Here is a 24,648-nt window from a genome sequence, read left to right as displayed (position 1 = left end):
AAGCTGAAAGCAAGCGACACACTGTGCACACACAGCAATATTATTATACAGGAACATCAGAAGTGCCAATTTCTGACTGTGTACACCAACAAAGTGTGACAAATAGCAGAAAAAATAAATAAAAGCAATAATACAAGAGAGCACAAAACATATACATACCACTTCATTACTGATGCCAAAATGACTTTAATCACTTAATGGTCAGTGATATTACATGAGGTCATCACAATCTGTACCCTACATACCCAATACCAGGTTTTAAATTGCAGCACTATACAGGCTTGCCACAGTTAGGAATAACTCTACAAGTAGCAGCCCGCAATAGTGGTTGTGGTACCAGTAGTGCCCCGACACTCTCGCAGAGTCAGTTTTCAAACTATTTTAGAGCAGTTTAACGCCTTACCTGGGTACCCTGGGCACAGATTTTGCAACCGGTCTTCACCTGCTAGAGAAGCTGTATGTCTTCACTAAGCTAAGCAGGTCCGATACAGTCAGGGTCCAAGTATGTTTATCCATCATCATTATCCCATCATTGGTCCTCATGGAGTTGAAAGGATACTAAAGGCACCCAGAAAACCTCAGCTCATTGAAGTGGCCTGGGTGCAGTGTCCTAGCCCCCTTAGTTCAGCAATGTAAATCACTGCAGTTTGTTTTTTGAGAAACTGCAATGACTACATTGCAGGACTAAGACTGCCTCAGACAGCTTCTAGAGCCACTTCCTGCTTGCAGGTGACCTAACTGATGCTGAATGTCCTCACCCTCTGCATGTGGACAGCCAGTGTCAGTAAAATCCCCATAAGTAAGCATTAAAGCAATGCAACACCGTGCATACACGTTAGTCCCTCCCATCGAGTGAAGGCAGCGCTGGAAACTTAGTTTGGATCTAGAAGTCAGTCCAAAACATAGGATCCAGACTCTGTATGAAGCTTATTGCATCTAATAAACAACTACCACTGCCCCACACCTACATATTCCATACAGCAAGTCACAACATTGATAAACACCATCCACCCATATCACATACATTATACAGTAAAAAAAAAAAAATAAAAAAACACACACACACACGTTTCCATCCCCTTTACAGTATTCATTTTGACTCTGCACGTTTCCCAATTCTTTACTTATAACGTTTTTAAAAATGAAAACAATGCCCAATTGTAATAATTCTTAAAAAAAAAAAAAACACACTTTAATCCTAACTATGTATCCCTGAAGCCATTTACTAAAAATAACAATACACAAAAAGAGAGTGGGGGGCACAAAGAAAATAAATACAGAACACCGGTAAATTGTGTATTAACCAAAAATGATACCATTGAGGTGTTTTGGAAACAACATAATAAACTAGAGATCAAAGTTTGAGTTTATAATTGTGTCCAGTACCCACGAAATGATATGACATTTACATATCTATTATATATTATATTACATGGTATATTAACGTTAGGGTTAGTCTTAAAGAAACAGTCCAAGAACCATGACCACTACAGCATGCTGTAGAAATTGTGGTGCCAGGAGTGCCCTGGTGAATCCCATATTAAATAATAAAACCGTTTTAGAACAGTCTGGCTCCTTAACCAACTCCCTGCTTTTTTTGCAACCTACAGGAGAGCCAAAAGCTCATTCTGGGAGATTCGGTTATCTTGTGCCAAGCCATGAAGTGCACGGCCAGCAAATTGGCTCAGAGTCTCAGTTGACTGCTCTCAGCCAATCAGCTGAGCCCTGTATCGCTGCACTTTGGTCAGGGTGGAGAGATTCCAGCTGTTGTGGAGGCAGAAACTGGGGCACAGCAGACATTAGGTAAAAAGTAAAACCATTAGACTGCTTAGACTGATGGTGTGCCAGGGTACTTATGGCACCATAACCACTACAGCACGCTCCAGTGGTTATGATGCTTGTAGTGTTCCTTTAAGGTAATGTAGCAGTAATGCATTGTGTTAGGGAGGGTTAATGGGTAGAACTAGGGTAGTGTAAGAGTTAATATTTGTGTTGGGGATTAAGGGAACGACTTTGTTGTAAAACCTTCCTGTGACATACAATTCGAAGCGCTGCCTGAGATTAGTGGGAGCTACAGTCCTGGACCCAAAACTGTACAAAAATGGTTTGCGTATTATTCCCCTATTCATTACACAAAATAAAAACAGAGATGACATTACTGCAGTACTTATATAAAACGAGACATACCTGTTGAAATAACCATGTAATTTTTATAATCATACTATAGACACACAAGGTTTGCTTGTTAAACCAACAGTCTGGAACTAGCCAACTGCAATTATTATCCTTGCCAAATATGTTTTTCTCTGTGTGCTATAAGTTTTTATTGCTTTACTGGCACCTCTTCCAGTAGGAGATATAACCATCTCTGAATTCTCCATGACATACATTGTTGATATAACACAGTAATTGCTCCTATAGTTCTCTCCAATACCCTTTCTAAATCACATGACAGAACAGTAAAACACACTGTCTGCTTGTGTTCTGAGGATGTTACTGGAAGGAACTGCAGCTCTATGCTGCTTGAGAGTCAATCGTCTATGATTTTTATCAAACAGTATCTCATTTGTAATTTGCAGTTACAGTTCTGTAACAAAAAACAACAAAAAAATCCTTACAATGAAATTTACTACCCATGTCGTGTCACGGTCTTCGAATTGTTTGACAGAAAAAGTGTGTCTCCCAGGATCCCAAATAATCATCCGCTCAGTTAAATAATTATATGATACAGTGTTACTTTCCTACTCTATATCCAAAAATATTTGAACAGGTAAGGGAGATCAGAAACACTGCTAATCTTTCTTGCATCGCTGAATTGATACAGGACTCCCATTTTATCACTGCTACTAGAATTAAAAAGTGCCAAAAACGGTCAGCCGCACATCGCAGCAGCTCCGAGCGTTCACCCAGAAATAGCCATCCTGAGCCGCAATTCATTGCCCCACTGGGCTTCATATAAGACTCTCGGGCTCCCTGCACCATTGGGAAAAAGAATAAAAAGCAGCACGCAGATTCGGGATTGTCTCCAGAGATATAGGGGCATTTCTTCACGCAGCCTCGCGGCCTAAGATTCACAAGATGGCGCAGTCCGAAGCCTATACCTCAGTGTCCTCAGATCAAGACAGCACTTATGCCGAGCCTAGAACACCGAACCGGGCTAGACAAACACCCCAGGGGCCTCTGGACATGGAAGACTCTGCACCTTCCACCAAGGCAGATATTAAGGGGCTGATGCAGGATTTTAAGTCCATGTTCCAAGCGGACATGACACTGATGCGGGAGGACTTTGCCACACTTGCCAACCAGGTGGAAGTGGTAGAGGAAGGCATGGGGGGCACCAGACTAGCACAAAAAGCTACAACTGAATGCGTTTCCTCTATCTTTACCTGTTGCAGTCTGTAAAAGTTTGACGTATTCCCTATAATGTTTAACTAACCCTTCACCACTGGCTCTGTAAGCTACTGATTAGTCCCCATGTTAAGTTACTTCCACCCCCACCTCCTTATTTTTAAGTGTGCAAAGCAGTTTTTCGGTTTAATATATGCTCTTTTCAATACACTCAGCAAGCAACCTAGGCCTTCCTACCCAGCAATGGCAAAATGCTAACACACAGCCGAGCTACCGAAGGTTTTATAACGGTTACCTACTCATCTATTTGTGCCTTATGCTTATTTTTAAAATGCAGCACCTTGTCATTAAGCCTCTGAGCACTAACAGATGCACATAAGCACCCTCCATCTGATGACTGACACCTCCCTAGACCGAGCGAGAGTGGGCTGAATAGCTTCTCAAAAAAACTAAAATTGGGTAGCTCCAAAATATTTGTTAAGATTGTTACTATGATCTCTGTTATTCTCATTTTGTTATGCCGAACACATGTGACTATGTTATCATGCTGAACCCACAAAAATAAAGAATAAAAGCCCAGTTTATAAGTCCGAAGGCCATACAGTTAAATGAACACTTTAAACAGCATAACCACTACAGCTCCCTGGGATTCAACGGAAAGAGCACCTTGCTACCACTACGAACACAAGAGAGCCAGAAGTTCATAAGCAGGAACATCAGTTAGCTCACCTGAGTGGTGTCCAATGGAGAGACAGACCGCGCATCAGGTGACACTCAGTCAATGAATGATGTCCAAACTTGGGCAAAACTGATGCAGATAAAGTGATAACTTTCTTCTCAAAATGGTAATGATCTCAGCAGATAAGTGAGGCAGCCCCCATATAGCAAAGGTAAGCGCCTGATAGAGAAGGGGAGAACTTGCACGGCTCAGAAAAAAAAGTGTTCGACATTACACCTACTCACCCCCGCCCCCCTTTACTGTTCCCACTAAACACAATTTAAGAAACAAAAAGTTGACAAGCAGATGATAAACTTTATTTTTATATATATTTTAATTTTTTTACCTACAGACATGTATATACAAAAAAAAAAAAAAACATGGATTTTACAGAGAACAAAATAAAAAAGAGATGATAATCTGTTTCAGAGACAGCTTCAGAACCAGAGTGAGTAATTGAGCGGATTACACATTACAATGAAAAGCCTTTGCCAAGACTCTGTTCAGCGGTCTCTAGGTAACCTGGAGCCAGCACTCACTTTCTCCGGACACGTGTAGCAGATGACAGCAGGATAACAATGAATGCAAAACAGTAAATTGGAAATGAGGACAAAAGAAGTTCATTATCTGAAGTGGCACTTTTTAGATGTAGAAGACAAACATGTCATTGGGCTGTTTTAGCCAATGTACAAACAAATGATGTAGACATTCTTGGAATTGATATTCCAGATTTAATTCATTGAAAAAAAAGTTACAGAAATAAGAAAAATGTGTGAGTTTACGGACCACAAGCACCACTTGTGTGCACACATGCCATAAATACAGGTTCCTCCTATCATTCTGTGAATCATATCTATAGGAACTGGCACAAATGCAGGAAGCGACATAAATGAGGGACAAGTGGAGGAATAGTTCCTGTATTGGTGGTCCTGTGCATTCTTTGCACAAAGCCATGGAATATCTGTGTATGCAGAAGCTGCAAACTCTGGGTGTTTGAGGGAGAGGTCAATTAGCACTCAGCAGCAGTTTTATTTATTTCTACGCATGAATTAAACTGTTGTGCAAGCTAATAGAAGCAGTGCAGCGGCTTCCAGCAACATGATGAATACTTGCACGTTGCTCAATTCAGTTAGTTGCTCTGTTTAGGTTTTTCATTAATCATTAAAGTTGTGAAGGTGCAAGTGCGACAGGTGACCCGAATGGGGTGTGTGAATACTCCACATATGGAAAATGTACAGAAAAGGGGAGCACAGCTTTTCCTGATATTTTCAAGCAGATGGCTCAAATGAGAACTGTAAAGGGGCTGCTTTGTAAATCAAGCATGTCAAACATTCAGCCCACCATGGGTATTTTTTATGCTGCCCAGGGGTTGCTTTGTGCTGTGGTCCTCCCGTAGCCCATGGCAGATCACATGCTCCATCATATGGAGGTCAGCCACTCCCAGTGCCAGAGAAGCGTGTGTCCTGCTTGAGCAGAGAAGATCATGCAGGGCTGGACTGGAAGATGGCTTATGGTAGGGGAAAAGGGGCTTGGGAGAACCTTACTGTAGTGTAGTGTATTACATTTGCAGGGCAATGTATTAAATGGGGGGGGGGGTCGATTGGTGTATTACAGTGAGGGGGGCAGTTTATTAAATTGGAGGGGGGAGGAGGTGGAGGCATTGTACTAGAGTAGTGGGAAGGGGGCAGTGTGTTAAATTGGTGGAAGGGCAGTATTAAATTTGAGTGGTGGGAGTGGGGGATGTGTGTGTATTAGATTGGGGGGGGGGCATAGTAAGTAACTTGAAGTGAAACGTTTGAGTAAATTATATATATACACACACATACATACACACACACACACACACACACACACACACACACAGAGGATTACATATTGTTTGCATGATAATGATAAATGTAATTTTAGTTTCTGTTGGTCTAGTGATGGCGAACCTTTTTGAGCCAGAGTGCCCAAACCGCAATACATGCCAAATGTTTTTCCTCAAAGTGCCAACACAGCAATTAAACCTGAATACTGAGGTTTAAGTTTAGAAAAAAACAATTCGTACAGTTTTCCGAACTAATTAAAAGAAGAACACATCAGTGAGTTCAATGATACAAATTATAAATAATTATATAAATTATAGATAAAATTAAGCTTATACTTAGTATCTCCATCAAATGCAATACATACACACAGACTGCTGAATAGATACACACGCACACTGACTGCTGAATAGGTACACAGTCCGCTGAATACAAACCGCTGAATACATAGACAGACTGCTGAATACATTGTACAGCGCTAGGGAATCTGATGGCGCTACATAAATAAAATAACACACACACAGACAGACTGATGAGTTCACACAGACTGCTGAATACATACACACAAACAGGCTGCTGAATACATACACACAAACAGACACGCAAACTGCATTGAGGGGTGCAGTGTATGTGTTTACGGGTGCGGAGTGTGTGCATCTGAGGGGTGCTGTGTGGGGGGTGGGGTTGGCAGATATGAGGGTGCTGTGTGTGTCGGAGGGATGGGGTGCTGGAATGCGGTGGCATTTATGAGGTCCTTTTTAATTTGGAGATGGCTTGTAATGTGTGAATGATTCCAGCAATATAATATTTGAGTAGCTGAAAATGACAGCTATCACGAGTTCTCTCTATACTATTTACGCTCATTACCAGACTGAATCTAAAAATAATTATGCCAACTTAATCACTTCTCCCACACTTGCCCTATTTTGAAGCTTACTTCCTTCAGGCTATTAAGGCATAATGACTTCCTTTGTGTCATTCATTAAAAAGTATCCCATTAACCCACTAACTTACTAACCTGGCACTGGCAGGATTATATTCCATCAATAGTCTGTACAATTAGTCAGATTTAATCTCCTCACTATTAGATAAACACATCAGGGTCTACAATGCAATGCAACATGTATCACTGGCACTAGGTTTTCATTTTTGATACATTTATTTTAAACAAGAGAAAAACAAACAATTGAAAACCATGGTGTTCTTTGGGAAAGGATTGGGTTGGCGAAGATAAATAATCTCAATGATGTCGGCTAAAGAGGCAGAGTTTTGATGTTAAGAAAAGTTAAACTCCCTTTGTTAACACTTGCAGTGGAGGCCCGATCACCTAAACAGTAACTGGGCCATTATTAGCATTAACAATACAAATTTGTAATCCTAATGCTATAGTGTTCCTTTCATTTGAGGAATGCTTGGCAGATTAGAAATAGGTGGTTAACAGTTAGGAGTATGAAAATTGCAGCAGTGTGGAGAGAAGGCACAAGCCTCTACACAGGTCGCTATAGGTGATGAGACATATCAGTAAGGAACTCAAATCAAGTTACTATGTCGCAACATAGTATAGACACACGTACACTGCCCGACAGGAGGAAGCACTGCACGCAAATTCCAAACAGTTTTCAACTGTTCGATCCACAGGACTTAAAATATATGGGCATACAAAACAAAGACAAAAGAGCAATACAAATTATAAGTAGACTATAGGCATTTCAGCTTATTGTCCAAAAAACGCAACACCTTTTTAAAAAAAAAAAAAAATATTTAAAAAATAAGCAAAAACAACCAGAAGAATTGCTTACCCAACATGCAATACCTTTATTGATGTGGGAATTGTACAGATTGACAGCAAGATACCGATACAAAATGCTATACGGGTGCTGGAGGGGCCACACATGCCTCCACTTGGCCGGTCCATCCCATATGGACGGGGAGTGGCGGTTACCCCACTATTCTACACCTGGCGGATAGTAAGACCAGGTTTTGTTATATATTTTATTGTTGTTGTTCCCTTCCTTACTGTTTTCCTTATTTCCTTCTTGGTCTCAGCTGTTTCCTGATATCTAAAGTCAGGCCGCCCAGTGAGCTGGGGAGAACCGGAGAGAGACCCTGGGAACACAAACACTTCTCTCAACGACCTTCACGGTAGATACCCAAAATACAAACAACATGACGCACCCCAAGACCCTAAAAATAGTGTCACTAAACACCAAGGGACTGAACATCCCCCGAAAAAGAGACTCTTACTGAGAGACTTGTAAAGCAAAACATAGCCTTCTTGCAAGAAACACATCTCCAGAGGTCCTCCCCCCATAGGCTCACTGACCAAACTTTCACCAGGGCCTTCCTATCAGGAGCCCTACGGAAGCAAAACAGGGTAGCCATTTTATTGAGGAAAACTTGCCCCTTGATGGTTACAAACTGCACTTATAGCCAGGACGGCCGACACATCATCCTCACGGGCACACTGGCCGGCCGCACATACGACTTCCTTAACATATACGCACCCAACCGGCACGACCCGCGCTTCTTTGAGTTGCTCCTCCCACTGGTCCAGGTGAGGGCACACGACCTCCTCCTTATGGTTGGGGACTTCAATGCAGCACCATGTCCTGGGATTGACAGGGGAGCACGGCCGGGGCGCTCGCACGGTTTAGGGAGTCAGGACAAATTGCTCCATCGGTTCATGCAGAAATCCGGACTGCTTGATCCATGGAGACTCCAGCACGCCGAGACTCGCAACTACACCTTCTACTCCGCACCCCACGACTGCTACTCCCGCATCGACATGTTCCTGGCCAACCCCACACTGATGAGACTGGTCCAATACACAGAGATCGGCTCCACCCCTTGGCCGGATCATGCAAGCATTGCGATATCCCTGACGACCCCGGGAGTCAACTCCCACTGGACATGGAGGCTGAATACCTCCCTCCTGCACAATAGACAGATAGTAGCAGACACTACCCAAACCCTCGCAACTTTTTTCACTGACAACATGACTCCGGACGTAACGATGCCCACGGTGTGGGCGGCCCATAAGGCAGTTATTCGCGTGCACTTCATATGCATAGCAACTCATAGGAAACTCATCAAAACACAAAAACTCAGACCTCCAAGAGACCTTAAGACGCTTAGAAAATGCGCATAAGACAGCCCCCCCCGCGACTGTATTAGCTCAACTGAATGCCACAAGAAACTCACTCAAAGACGCTACAGGAGGACGTAGTCCATCACCTACTATGGTCCAAACGCTTCTACGAGAAAAGCGACAAGATGGACTCTCTCCTGGCAAGGGGGCTCAAACCTAGAGTGCGTCGGGAACCCATAGCGGCCAAAAAGACAACCAAGGGACACGTGGTCACGACCCCTGGAGAGATACACTTGGCCTTAAGATACTTTTTCGCCAGGCTTTACAACCACTCCCCCACCAAGACTCTCACCAACCCCGACTACAGAACGGACCTAGAGTCCTTCCTTACCATCCTAAAGCTCCCAGCCCTACCCGAGGGGGCAAAACTCGCCCTGGATGCAGACTTCACCCAGGATGAGATCCAAGTGGCGATAGCTGCCCTAAAGAGCGCCAAGGTCCCCGGGCCGGACGGGTTTGGTGGGGGACACTATAGAACCTTCAGTGAAACCCTAGCTCCTCACCTGGCGACACTTTAACTTAGCAAAGCGAGGTACGCCATTCACAGAAGACACAAAATTAGCCAAAGTCACCTTGCTGCCTAAGGAGGGCAAGCCAGGGGAGGAAACGGGCAACTATAGGCCCATATCCCTCATTAACACGGATGCAAAACTATTTGCTGCCGTGTTGGCGGGGAGACTGTACCCACTGATGCGAACCCTGATACACTCAGACCAGGTGGGCTTCATACAGGAAAGACAGCTTTTTGAGAACACCAGACGGGTCGCGGACCTAATGTGGTGGGCCGCGGGGTCGGGGAGGCTACTACCTACCGGGTAGTCTGGCCCTACATGTTCGGCCTACTGGAATGGTGAGGTTTCCCGCCGGATTTAGGAAGGCCGTGGAGGCTCTATACACTACCCCTAAGGCGCAGATTCTGATACCAGGGACAGCTGGCAGAAATGATAGGCAGCAAGCCAGTATTCCCATCCCAAGGGGAAGGAAACCACCCCCGTAATAGCACTCTACCCGCAGATCAACCAGGCCTAGAGTAATAGACCGGGGCACTAACCCCCACCAGTGTGACCAGAACCATTAACACTACTCTCTACACTGTCCTTCTGTCTCTTGCCTGCCCCCCCTCTGCCCACTCCCTGGGGCCAAAGACAATCCTACCACAAGGTTTCAATCTCCTGACCCGAACTTTTAGTTTTTGTTAACGTTTTGTTCTTACACAAAAATAAAACACTCCTTGGCGGACGGTGATGAAGAAACCGCACTTGACACCCAAGCAATGTCATGGACTAGCAGTTAGCTAACCACGGTGCAATTGTATAAAGAGCTTTCTGGCTTTTGCACAAGCCAAAATGTGGATGATATGTCACTGTGTCTGATGGAAAAGAAAGATGGACAAATAAAGAATAAAAAAAGAAAAAAGAAAAAAGTTGTCAGCCAGTACTGTCGGAAAATCAGAGCTGCCCATCGTTACTTACTCATTAGCCCAAGCAGCACAAAAAGGATATGATTCTTGGGGCTTCTGTTTAACGTTAAAACACCACAAACTGTTTACTGCTGAAAGGAAGGATGGAAGCAGGGGACTATAGATACTATAACCACTTAAATGAGATAAAGCAGTTACAGTGCTCCTTTATGTAGGAGGGAACACAATAGGGGTAAAGTGTAAAAAGAAATTAAAAAAAGAAAAAAAAATTAAATATTTTGTGTTTGTTTGTCAGAACAGCCCCTTTAATGTAAATGCAGTTTAATCCAGGCATTTTTTGGATTTTTAAAATCAGGGCCCTGACTTTAACCCCTTAAGGACACATGACATGTGTGACATGTCATGATTCCCTTTTATTCCAGCAGTTTGGTCCTTAAGGGGTTAAAGGATCACTATAGGGTCAGGAACACAAACATATATTCTTGACCCTATAGTGTTAAAACCACCATCTAGACCCCTTATGCTTCCATAAATGTAGCAAAATCTTACTGTATTCAAGACTGAAGCTGTAGATCTGCATGCTGTTTGCCTCAGAAAAACAAGCAGTCTGCTGACATCATCAGAAGTGGTAGCCTGATCTTATCACAATGCTTCCCCATAGGATTGGCTGAGACTGACAAAGAGGCAGATCAGGGGCAGAGCCAGCATGATTCAAACACAGCCCTGGCCAATCAGCATCTCCTCAGAGATTAATTGAATCAATGAATCTCTATGAGGAAAGTTCAGTGTCTGCATGCAGAGGGAGGAGATACTGAATGTTTGGATGCATTTTAGGTAGTCATGACCCAGGAAGGATCTCTAACAGCCATCTAAGGAGTGGCCAGTGAAGTTATCACTAGGCTGTAATGTAAACACTGCTTTTTCTCTGAAAAGGCAGTGCTTACAGCAAAAAGCCTGAAGTAATGATTCTACTCACAGAACAAATTCAATAAACTGTAGTTGTTCTGGTGACTATAGTGTCCCTTTAAGGATTCCATACGCAGATTCTAACCATCATAGTTGGATTTCAACTGTTTCTTGCTGAAATCCAGACTGCTCTGCAATATACAGACATGGTTAAATTCTGTGAACAATGAATACATATTGCAGTTCAAACGGCTCTGTACTGCACTGAATGGGTTTGTCCCATTCAGGAGGGGGTCTATATGTAGTTTATTGAATAACCCTGTAAATCTAGCAGATAAATCTATGAACAAAGACCACGGATTTTAGCAGCTTAATCAGAGAAATGGTTGTTGCTACATCGGTCAATGACATGCTGCAACAGATTAGCGTAGCACTCGCTACAAGGAGCTAAAAAGGATTGTAGTGCGAAAAATAAATAAATCTTGGGCAGATTATTGTAGATAATGAGTTGAATTTTTGGAATTTTCTGTTAATTTGTGGGAAAGCGGATGTAAAAGAAATCCCTATCTGGTCCAGATATCACTGCACTTACTTCATCAAGATAAATAATTATAAGGATGGTCGCTTGTTTAAAAAGGTAGCTCAAGCACCATTACCACTACAGAATATTGGAGTGGGTATTGTGCTAGGATGAAAAGTCTGCACTGCCTTATTTTTGGCAACTTTCAACTTGTTTGACAAAAATAGAAGTCCCCAGGACATCATAATGAGAAAGATCTCACTTATTCATCTGTCCAATTATTTGAACAGTATGAACATGCATTGAATTCTCTCAGTCTACCAAGATTCTAACTGGGGGCCGAGCAGGCGGATTCTACAGTGTTGAATCACTGCAATTATCTCATTATCGCTGAATCAACTTGTGGACCCTGTGCTAATCCGGGAATGCCAAAACGGTTAAGCTATTCTTTATTTCTCTCAGTGCAAGAGTCAGTACGTAATGTGATCTCATGTTTTACAAACACTCCAAGGAACAAAGAACAACAAGTATTACAATAGCGAGGGCTGAAAAGAAAAAAAACTAAACTTCACTTCTGTCCTCCTAGGAACATAACCATTATGAAAAGCTTAAACGTTTGCATCAGGTTTTGTTTTTCCAGATTTTATACATTACCTGTGCGTAAATTGAAAAAATAAATAAAAACGAAAGAAGACTTTGTAAAGCAAATGCAGGCCAGTGGTGTAATCATCAGCATTGCACAAGCCTACATTACATTCTTTGCCAATTACTGTTCAACTTTATTATTCAAAAACAAAATTAACTCCTCAATGGTCAAAGGGGACAGTGAGGTGCTGTTTTCAACATGCTACAGACTGAATGTCCATGAAATTGTTATTCTCTCATTTCTTCTCCCACTCAACCCTTAAGTACATAATGTACCTTTACCATCAGCTAATGCCAACTGTAACATCAGGAATGCACATCCCCCCCCCCCCCCCCCCCCCAGAACAAGAGGACAAACCTGTGGGTATGCACTAGCTGTTTGTATGCAATGCATGCACTTTTCATACAAGCAATACTTTATTTAAAAACTATACAATAATTTTTTTTTTTTTTTTTTTTAAATAAAAACAGTGGTACCTTTGCATATTGCGAAAAAGAGACAATTCACATGGGAATGCTTCTAGTGGCAAGCTAGAAAAATCAGTGCAATTCAAATGCAAAACAGAATTTAACTCCAAACAATATACATGGCAAAAAAAAATTGCAATTTGCAGTAGTAATTGAGATTTGCTATTTACTGTAGAATAATAGAATACTATACATACAGATATATACATTTGCCTATTCTGGGGCCATCATGTTTTCATTTAAACAAATACAGTTCATTCATCTTTGGATCACACAAGGGTATAAATGTCCTGGTCTGCCCAAGACTGATGGGACTTTTATTCCCAGTCTAAAGCTGCTAGCACCTTACTACTTGTATTACATATAAGCAGCCAGAGGGACAATGGGGGTGGGGGGGGTGTTTCTCCTCCATTAATCTTTTGCAGAATGTTAGCAGGGAAGAGAGACAAGCACATTGACCCAAATCACAAATATCGACTGCTGGCTACAGTGTGACTGCCACCAACATCAGGGAGCCCGGGGGGGGGGGGGGGGGGGGGGGGTCTGTGTCTGTGTGAGTGTGTGTTCCACAGCCTCAGATACAACACACAACTCCAAATTGGCCCCTGGCAAATGACTTGACGTACTGGTCAGATAATATTGATAATAGTGATATTACATCAAGGGCAAGTTGTCTCCACAAAACACTGACAGCAAATATTTTGAAGATTTTTAATAAATCGGAGTGATACCGGAGAAACTGACGGAAGCCAAGCACAGAGAGATGGACACAGGTTTCTTCAGGAAGGAAGAGATTCTTTATTGGATCACCGATCGGGACTCAGAGGGACTAGCGTCACCAAAATACAGCAAAGTCTGAGTACTGAATACATAGAGTACATTCCTTATATAGCACTGTAGCTCCTCCCACAATTAACTACACCCACACATACCCTTAACCTATTTAATAAATAGAGTCTAAACTCATCCATCCGGTCTAACCACGTGGCTCATCTGATACAAAGGAGAGGGACGCGTAATTCCAGTTCTTACATTCCTGCACCTGGTCAGTACAGTGATAACAGTATCTTAGCTACGTGTACTACAAACACATATACATACATATGCCTTGTGGCAATCTTAGCCTGCTAAACTTGTATTTTACTGGAATTACATCACATTCCCCCCTTTGATGCCTCTGATATTTCACAATTACTTGAGGCATCACTTAACCTTGGTTTGCATATACCTCAGGTTACCATGAACCAGACCAGACTTATCTTATGATGTGAATCTTTTAACACTCATCTTCCTGCATTGGTTCTCCTTGATCTAGAGCCTTATACTTATATATCGCCATTATCTGTGCAGCAGCCTTCCTCTCTGCTATACTTCCTATCAGGCTTTGCACAGACCTAACTACTAAGGGTATAAGACACGGTAGGAGTAGACACAACAGTAAAATCAGTAGGACTCCACCTACCACTGCCTTAAGCCCTCCAAACCACTCATACCAGCTACCAAACCAACTACTTGGATTGTACCCTTTCCATACCTGAGTAGGCACATGCACTAGTTTAACCATATGGCTAGTAAGCTCAGCTATTGCTTGCCCTTCGTCATCTATTTGAAGACAGCAATTGCTCAGGTTAAACTTCCCACATACACCTCCCTCTACTGCCAAAAGGTAATCCAAGGCTAATCTATTTTGGTAGACTGCTGTCCTCATCCTGGTGTTATGCTTCGCTAGAAGATTGAGCGCTTGTGAGGTCTCATTAGTAATAATCTCAACCACCGCCTGTAATCTTATAATACGGTTGAGCATATAAATAGGGGTTCTATAACCAAAGGTACCATCTTCTGCCCACGTGGCTGGCCCATAATAATCTATGATACGCTGGGGAGGCCATTCATTATCTTCCCAGGTGCCTATCTCTAAGGGTCCCCTTTTCTTCCTATGATTCACATCATACACTTTAACACCTAAAGTCTCACCTGTTTCAATCGGTAACAAGAAGAAGGATGGTTTGAGCATACCCAACACACATGCCCCTTCCCAGTCCTGTGGCAACTCCGAATAGGCTTTCTTACCACAGATCCAGTACAAATTTGCTGGGGCTCTCCAGGTAGATGTGATGGATAGATCAAACCACACATCCTTTAAATTGGCATATCTAGCAAACGGGTTAGATGGTTCTGAGACATTTGAAGCCGACCACCAAGTTGTATTCTTTGTATCATCATCATAAGCTTTTTGCCCTAGACAAGTTAATTCTCCTACAGAAGTATTATACATTATTCCTTTCCTTGCTATGCAAACATAACCTATGATGGAGGTCTTTAATCTCCACTCAGATTTACCTCTAACACTCATATGATAATCGGCTTGTGTAGATATTAGTTGGTCAACTGCCTCAGAACCGGACATTACCTCCTTTGCTTCCCAAGGCCATTGGTCTCCCATGTTAGTACCTCCACACACATAGCAGTTGGTAACATTAAGACTACCGGCAATACTTTCAGCTAGGTCAATGAACAGGTTTTTAGCGTTATGGGGGATCTTATTATCTATACTCATCTCTTCATAAAAGGAATGGTATACTTGATGAGTCTGGGAGGATACCGTATCAGTCTCTATTCCTATAAACAATAATGTCCCAGGATCTAAACCCGTCCCGTATATCTGAAACCCAAATAAATTTCCATACTTATCTAGGAACTTGTCGGGGTTATTAATAAGTATATGGACTGGGTTGCATTCCATAGACTTACAATAAGGGCTAGTCGGCAACTTAGTCACTATCATGTCTTTGTCTACTGTCTGTCCCCAAGTCGCCCACCCCACACAAGACCAATATGGACAAAAGTTATAGTCTTTATTTGGGCATCTAGGACTCACATATTTATTTTTACTACTGGGACAAATATATTTATCATTAGACCCATACGTCCTCTCCCATCTAAGATCCCCACATACATTCCACGGCTTTCTACCACTCGATATCGCTTTACACGCATCAAATAGCAGAACACCCGAAGAATGTACGGATTCTAACACCGTCTTATTAATTAGGGTCCCCTGAGGATCTCCATTCCTGAGAGTCAACCAAATTGTACGAGGTTGATACTCCGGACTGAAGCACTTAGGTTCTCCTACTCCTAAATGGCACACACTATAATCTATATTTAAGTATCTACATCTCGATACATCTCCTTTACACTCGTATTGTGAATGCCAAATTAGGGTTTGGGAAATATGGTTACCTGTTCTCGTAGTCTTAATGCATACCTCACAGCTAGGAGTGTCGGTACCTCTACCTTCCTGAATATAAAAACACATGTAAATAAACACAATCAAAAGCACATCTTTCGCCGTCATCCTCAGTCTTCGTCCGTGCGATGGAACCTCAGCTTCCAGGATGTGAGGGCTGCAGGGAATGGAGTTCTGCTCGTCTTCACAGGTGTCCCTTCGAGACTTTCCTGGCTTATACACTATGTGATGGTAAGCGGACAGGCTTTATTATGGCCTTCTCACTCACACCTGTAACAATAAAATTTGTAATCCACAATAATTCCTCGTTACTCCGACTGAGTAGTGCGTTTTAACCGGATCTTGCAGGGATTCTCTGGATCTACTGTAACTTGCCAAGAATCGACTGCTGCTGGTTTAACCCTGGAGTGATGTATCCACGGAGTCACTTCTGCTACTTTTATTGCTGTAGGGGTAGACAAAAGAACAACATAAGGACCTCTCCACTTGGGCCCTAACGGTACATTATTCCACTCTTTAATCCACACTTGGTCTCCTGGATGATAACTATGAACAGGGGGATAAATATTCACAGGTAATCTATCTTGTACCCATTTCTGTACCTCCTCCATAGTCTTACCCAACTCTACAACCTGCTGCCGGGTAATTCCTTCTCCCAACTGACTCAAGTCCCCCCTTAAGTTACCAAGTACGGGAGGTGGTCGCCCATACATGATTTCAAAAGGAGAGAGGCCCATCCTTCTGGTAGGGGTACTGCGGATTCGCAATAAAGCTATGGGTAAGAGAACGTTCCACTTAAGTTGGGTTTCCTGACACATTTTAGCCAACTGGTTCTTTATAGTTCTATTCATTCTCTCTACCTTACCAGAACTCTGGGGTCTATATGCAGTATGAAGCCTCCACTTTATACCAAGCATATGAGTCAGTTGTTGTAGGCACTGATGAACAAAAGCTGGACCATTGTCCGATCCTATAGAACAGGGTAGTCCATATCGGGGTATTATTTCTCGTAGCAGGAATCTCACAACTTCTCCTGCTTTCTCTGTACGAGTAGGACATGCTTCTACCCAGCCTGAATAGGTGCACACAATTACCAACAGGTAACGATGTCCACCCGATTTAGGCATCACTGTAAAGTCTATTTGTAGATCGGACATGGGGAGTCCCCCCATAAACTGAACTCCTGGTGGCTTTACTGGTCCTTGTCTTGCATTATTCTTAGCACACGTTACACATCTGCGTACAATGGCCTGAGTCAAGTTGGACAATCTTGGTATGTAGAAATGTTTCCTGAGAGATTCTTCAGTACTGTCTCTCCCAGAATGTGTCCCGTTGTGATAATTTTGGACAATTTCTACCGCTAGTGATGCTGGTATGACTATTCTTCCATCTTCTAGCTGATACCACTTGTTCTCCAGATACTTTCCCGGTTCAGTCTTTAACCACTCCTCTTCTTGAGCTGTATAAACTGGAGTCCATTGGGACAGTGGAGTTGGTATAAGAGCAGCTATATGCCCCACATACTCCTGTCTTCCTGATTCAGCAGCACGCTTAGCTGCACTATCTGCCATCCGATTTCCCTTGGTTACATCACCATCACCTCTCAGATGTGCTCGACAATGAATAATACCGACTTCTTTCGGCTCCCACACTGCTTCCAATAGTTGTAGGATTTCAGCTGCGTACTTGATTTCTTTGCCTTCTGAATTCAGTAGTCCTCTTTCTTTATACAAAGCTCCGTGGGCATGAGTGGTTAAAAACGCATACTTAGAGTCCGTATAGATATTTACTCTTAAACCTTCAGCCAATTGTAACGCTCGTGTTAGTGCTATTAATTCTGCCTTTTGTGCTGATGTTCCTTTCGCCAGTGGCCGAGCTTCTATCACCTTGTCTATTGTTGTCACTGCATATCCTGCATAGCGGATCCCTTCTTTCACATAACTACTGCCGTCGGTGTAATATTGAACATCGGGGTTCTGGATGGGAAAATCACGAAGATCTGGTCTACTTGAGAATACTTCATCCATTACTTCCAAACAATCATGTTGACTTTCAGTAGGTTGCGGCAAAAGGGTAGCTGGATTTAAGGTGTTTACAGTCTCTAAATGCACTCTTGGGTTTTCACACAACATTGCTTGATACTTGGTCATACGGCTGTTACTAAACCAATGATTTCCTTTGTAATCCAACAACGTCTGTACTGCATGTGGGACTCGTACATAAAGTTCTTGACCCAGAGTGAGTTTATCGGCTTCAGCTACTAGCAGGGCGGCTGCAGCTACGGCTCTTAGACAAGGTGGAAGTCCGCTGGCCACTGCATCCAGTTGCTTAGACATGTAGGCAACAGGTCTTTGCCATGATCCCAAGTACTGTGTCAATACTCCCACAGCCATTCTTCTTTGCTCGTGTACATATAAGTAGAATGGTCGTGTGTGATCAGGTAGACCTAATGCTGGGGCACTCATCAAAGCCTTCTTCACATCTTCAAATGCCGTTTGCTGTTCTTGGGTCCATAAGAAGGGGTCGTGCTCTGTACCTTTGATGGCTGCGTACAGAGGTTTTGCCAGTATCGCATAGCTGGGAATCCATATCCTACAGAAGCCTGCTGCCCCCAAGAATTCTCGCACTTGTCTTCTATTCTTGGGTATTGGTATTTGGCAGACAGCTTCTTTTCTCTCTGGCCCCATAATCCTTTGACCTTCAGAGATATGGAATCCCAGATACTTGACAGTTGGCAAACACAACTGAGCCTTCTTCCTGGACACCTTGTATCCTGCCTTCCAGAGAATATGTAGTAGATCGTGCGTTGCTTGCTGACATTTTTCTTTTGTAACTGCTGCTATCAACAAGTCATCTACATATTGTAACAATACACATTCTCCTGGGATAGACTCGAAATCCAGTAGATCTTGACTTAGAGCTGAACCAAATAGGGTAGGTGAATTTTTAAACCCTTGGGGCAGTCTTGTCCAAGTCATTTGGCGTTTTGAGCCCGTTACAGCGTTCTCCCATTGGAAAGCGAAAATACATTGGCTTTCTGCGGCAATTCGGAGGCAAAAGAAGGCATCTTTGAGATCTAAGACTGTGAAGTAAGTAGCCCCGCCCGGAATTAAAGCAAGCAGGTTATATGGATTGGGTACAACTGGATGTATGCTAACAACCGCATCATTGACTGCTCTTAAGTCCTGTACAGGTCGATACTCATCTGTACCGGGCTTTTGAACAGGCAGCAATGGGGTGTTCCAGGGGGAAGTACAGAATTTTAGGATACCATACCGTATGAACTTATCCAGATAGGATTGGATGTTCTTCTTAGCCTTCTGCGGAATGTGATATTGTCTTAGGCTCACTGGATAAACCCCATGTTTCAGTTCAATTTTTATTGGTGGAATATTGCGGGCCAGTCCTGGTGGGTTGTTCTCTGCCCAAACTCCTGGTATGTTAAACAATGTCTCATCACTCCTAGGGTTTTGGCTAGTCAACACTGTATAAAGTCGCCACTCTTCTTCCTTTGGTACGGATAAAGTCATAATACCTGAAGGTCCATTAAACTTTAAAGATGTTGTTCCATCTGGTAGGAACGTAATCTGCGCTTGTAATTTGGATAGCATATCACGTCCCAGCAATTGGACTGGACATTCAGGCATATAAAGGAATTGGTGTTTTACTACGTGGCCTCCCAATGTACAGAGTCGACTTTTAAGAACCGGTTTTTCAGCACTTCTTCCAGTTTAAAAGATCGGTTGTGGTAAATGGGACATATACGAAGACTGGGTCAGCGTGTGCCATTTGACCTGCGGCATCGATATAAGCTGACCCGGGATTTAAGCGAAGAGGCATCTGATAGTGCTTTAATTGTTGGGCACCAGTCAACTGTCGGGTTTGGATGGGGCTACGTAGGGAAGCGTCAGTCATGGGTTCCGGTCGGGGAGAGATAGGGTATGGGGATGTGGGAGGTTGGTTTTGGGAAAAGGTAGTGAATAGAACACTTCGGGCCGAGCTAGATGAAGCTTGACCGGAAGTCTGAAGTGGCGCCAAATCAGGATATTCATTTTTAATGGAGGTTGGTCTATCTGGTTCCGGAAGGGGGGATTTAGTACGAGGGGGGGTGGATCCTGCACTGGAGGAGGAAGCGGAAGTGGATGGGGGTAGTGAGGGGAGGGGTGCAGGACTTCCTGCGTTTGCGTCACTTCTTCTTAACGGAAAGTAAGGGGGCGGCAAAGGGATCTCGGACTCAGGGGGCGTGTCCAAAATGGGCCTAACACCAGTCCTAGTGGACGAGCAAGTCCTAGCTACCATGAGGCGACACTGCTCCTCGTGGCATGTCCGGAGCCATTTTGGCGAGTCATTTACGGCCTGTCTCCAACAGTCAATATAAGGAAACTGGCCGTAAAGTTCAGGCCTACCCGATACAGCCACGTGTAAGCGCTGTACCAGAGTTGGATCCAAACTGCCACGTGGCGGCCATGCCGCAACCAAAGTAGGCCACTCCCTAGTACACAAAGTGACCAAACGTACAGGAGACATCTTTACCCCAAAATCACAAACTTTGAATCCCTTTTTAAAATTCTTAACCATACATCCTAAGGGATCCGGAATCGTTGACTGCGACGCACCCATACTTAACAATGGAACGTCGTCGACAACGAATACTATACACGCGTACTATTCAACAGTCACACCCGTTTCCTCTGGCAACAGCACCACGTGGTACGGTTATCAAGTGAAACGTACACAATAACAATAAACACTCAGGGAATTCCCGTACACACACAGCTGCTACACCAGTCACTATATAATCAATATTATGCCCTTTGGCGTAACTACACAGTCACCCACGCTATAATTCTCTATATACGAATTACCCGTCTATAACACACCCCAGTAACATCGTCTTTTACAAATAGCGGTTACAGTACGGTTAGCATAGGTCAAAGCACAAGTTAAGGTCACAATACAATTATTAGTGGTTATGGTGTTAAACATGCAATGGACGACAATGATTAGTACTTATTATATAATGTCAGTAAATATACAGGGTTATGGTACCGTGCACTATAATACAGCAACACACTATTAACACTCTCGCTAGACGGCTGAGCTCGCGCTATCTAACAAGATATACACTTTACTAAACAATCGTTAACACATTTACAATTCCCAACTAAACTATTGGCCAGTACCTTGAATGGACTACCTAAAACTATATACACCCGTTTTGGTTAGCCACACTGCCCAATCACCACATATACATAGCGAGCTAGAGATCCGAATTTACACAGGCGCCTCTTAGTCGCACTATACAACGAGCTAGAGATCCGAATTTACACAGGCGCCTCTTAGTCGTACTATCAAAAGTCTAGTGGGTTCCAAATTTACACGCCTTCCCACTTAGCCCAGATAGGATGAGAACTAGCGAACCGAATTTACACAGGCGCCGCTTAGTCTCCCGGTCCCTCCGACCTAGCGAACGTAATATACACCCTAGAACGCTAGTCTAGACAAGACACCGGTGTCCGGCTAGGGCTATTTACACCAGGACCCCGCCTGACTAACCAAATCAAACGGTCTGACTAAAGAGCGTTCGATCGAGCGGTGCGCCTTCGCTCCTTCCCTCCGACAGAGGGGGCAGATACAGATTCAAAAACCCCTTTGGGCCTACCGCACAATCGGTATACCCCTAGCGGGTCCTGCCGTCTAAAACAGCAGTTATCTTACCTCCTCGTTCCTGAACCTGAGTTCACACTCATCGACGGGGACACCCCAGCACTTCTCACGTAGAGGCCGATGATCTCCTGGACAACAGACCAGTGGCGCCGAGACGAAGGGAGGTCCACGCAGAAGTTCAGGGGTGCAGCCGTAGAGAACGTGGGCAAAGATAGACCGTCTCACGCCTCTGCCTCTCAGCTACCGTTGAACGATGAGCTTCCCGGCCAATGCACCAAATGATACCGGAGAAACTGACGGAAGCCAAGCACAGAGAGATGGACACAGGTTTCTTCAGGAAGGAAGAGATTCTTTATTGGATCACCGATCGGGACTCAGAGGGACTAGCGTCACCAAAATACAGCAAAGTCTGAGTACTGAATACATAGAGTACATTCCTTATATAGCACTGTAGCTCCTCCCACAATTAACTACACCCACACATACCCTTAACCTATTTAATAAATAGAGTCTAAACTCATCCATCCGGTCTAACCACGTGGCTCATCTGATACAAAGGAGAGGGACGCGTAATTCCAGTTCTTACATTCCTGCACCTGGTCAGTACAGTGATAACAGTATCTTAGCTACGTGTACTACAAACACATATACATACATATGCCTTGTGGCAATCTTAGCCTGCTAAACTTGTATTTTACTGGAATTACATCACAGGAGGACACCAAAAATAATTAAAAAAGCCAGTGTGCAAGACAGTACTGAGAACAGACAACAGCTCAAGTTGTCTGCCCTTCGGTAGGTTCCAGCTCAGATCTCAAGGTGGTTTTAGCTCATGTTAATGGCCCTGGTTCTTTTTGTAATGGCACAAGATGCACATTTTCTGTTTTTAAACAGTTTTGCTTGATTTTCATACAAAGCATGGATATGCAGTTAGTTATTTTTCTATTTAAGTGTGAGTCATGAAGTCATTATTAATTATATTTTATTAGTGTTTAGAAACTCAGTCTGATAACTTATCTGCTGGGTGTCAAGCTGAAAAACTGCACACAGACTCCTACCATCACGAGCAACTGTAATAAGCAGAAGTGGTCATGCTGACTGGAATAACCCTTTAAGTGTCATAAAATGCAGAGTAAAAGGGTACACCAGTCCATACTACATGTATTTGTTGGTAAAGGGTTGGGAGGTTGGGCTTACCAAAGGATTTATCTACAGCAGTCACTATTAAAGTCTATGGGATTTTGTTTAAATAATTTGGTAACTTTTTAGAACAGTAATGGGATTGAACAATAATGGGATACCCCAATGCAATGTACCCTTCATGGGTTGGAATTCCTAAACTACTATTGCAGGGGGGATAGATAGCACAGCTGGGCCACAGAGAGGCCACCTGGACATAAGTTTAAAGGGACAATGTAGGCACTTTAACAACTTCATCTGTTCAACTTCTACCTTCCAAAACTCACCATTAAAATAATAAAAAGGCTTGGAAGCATGGCTTCAAGTTCCGCCTCCAAGCCCTCAGGGTAGGAGAGCAGAGAATCTTACTTCCTGACTCTCACACCGTAACAAACTGACATCGCACGCGCACCGACGTCAGTGTCAGACATAGAGAGTTGATGAATACAATAATTCTCTATGCAGCAGTCGTAGATGCGTTGCGGCGAGCACCATGCATGAGCCTATGTTCCTCAATATACATAGACACCACTTTGTGTGAAAACTAAGATTAGATGATAATCCCCTTAACTTACACACAGTGGAATAGTGCAGCGCTAGACAGAAGGCTTACCCTTATAATGTGGGGCGTTGCTCATATATAACCGGAAAAAATATAAACAGAGAAATACGTAATGGTGCAATATTGTTAAAAAAAAAAAAAAAACAATTAACACTCTAAAAAAAGAGAAATTAATGCTCACAAATCAAGAGCCTTTTAGACGTTATGGCTCTGAACGTATGCGCTTGCTGTGCCTTTAAGGTAGCAATAGTAACCTTCTCATTTGCCCCCTTCACTGATTCTGGAGCCTATAAATAACTGGCTCCAAGTTTGTGCACTTACTTGCCAATATCTGGAGTGGCAAGGGACCTCAATGCTCGTCTAGGATGAAAACCCAAGGAAGAGGCTGAGTTTTCAGTTTTTTCTATTGTAACAGGAGGATGGGGATCTGATTGATAAAGGGCATCAGGGCTGTAGAGTTAGGAATACAGATATGCATTCCCAACGCTACCGTGTTTCTTTAACATATATGTGGGGTATCTTAATACACATTACTAGTAAATAATTACACTTTTGCTATCTGAATTTTAATATAGGCAATAATGGGCTGGAAAATTACAGTGGTCTGATTGAATACTTTGCCTATCTCTGGCTAAGATTATTACTATTCCTTTGACACCTTTAAAATGCTGCATTTAAGGGTTTATTTACGGAACAGGAGATTAGGCGAATAAACCACTGACAGCATTGTTAAATAAATAAAGGGCACCGATGACGTTAGAGCAGGGTGTGGAATTCAGCAAGGGGAGCCTTACCCGGCACTGGACTGCAGGTAAGTTCGTACTTATTTTTAAAAATGTATACAAGTAGACCTAATTGCTAATACCCAACACAACAATAGGAAATTATATATAAATTATTTATATATAGTATTGCTTTAGAAAAGAGGAAGAGAGGGAAAACCTTTGAAAGCTTGTCTTTTAAATATTAGGTTAGTCCAATAAAAAAAAAAAAAGTATCATTACATACT

General features: G+C 43.1%; 1 protein-coding gene across 2 annotated transcripts in view; it reads right to left on the bottom strand.

Annotated features, from left to right (window-relative positions):
* The window catches only part of LONRF2 (LON peptidase N-terminal domain and ring finger 2), a 67,488-nt gene that overhangs the window by 20,749 nt on the left and 22,091 nt on the right, over positions 1-24,648 (bottom strand). The window lies entirely within an intron of this gene.

The sequence above is a fragment of the Pelobates fuscus genome, chromosome 1, assembly GCF_036172605.1.
Source record: "Pelobates fuscus isolate aPelFus1 chromosome 1, aPelFus1.pri, whole genome shotgun sequence".
In the NCBI taxonomy this organism is placed as follows: Eukaryota; Metazoa; Chordata; class Amphibia; order Anura; family Pelobatidae; genus Pelobates; species Pelobates fuscus.
The sequence above is the reverse complement of the archived record's forward strand: the minus strand, read 5'-3'. Positions and strand labels throughout refer to the sequence as shown.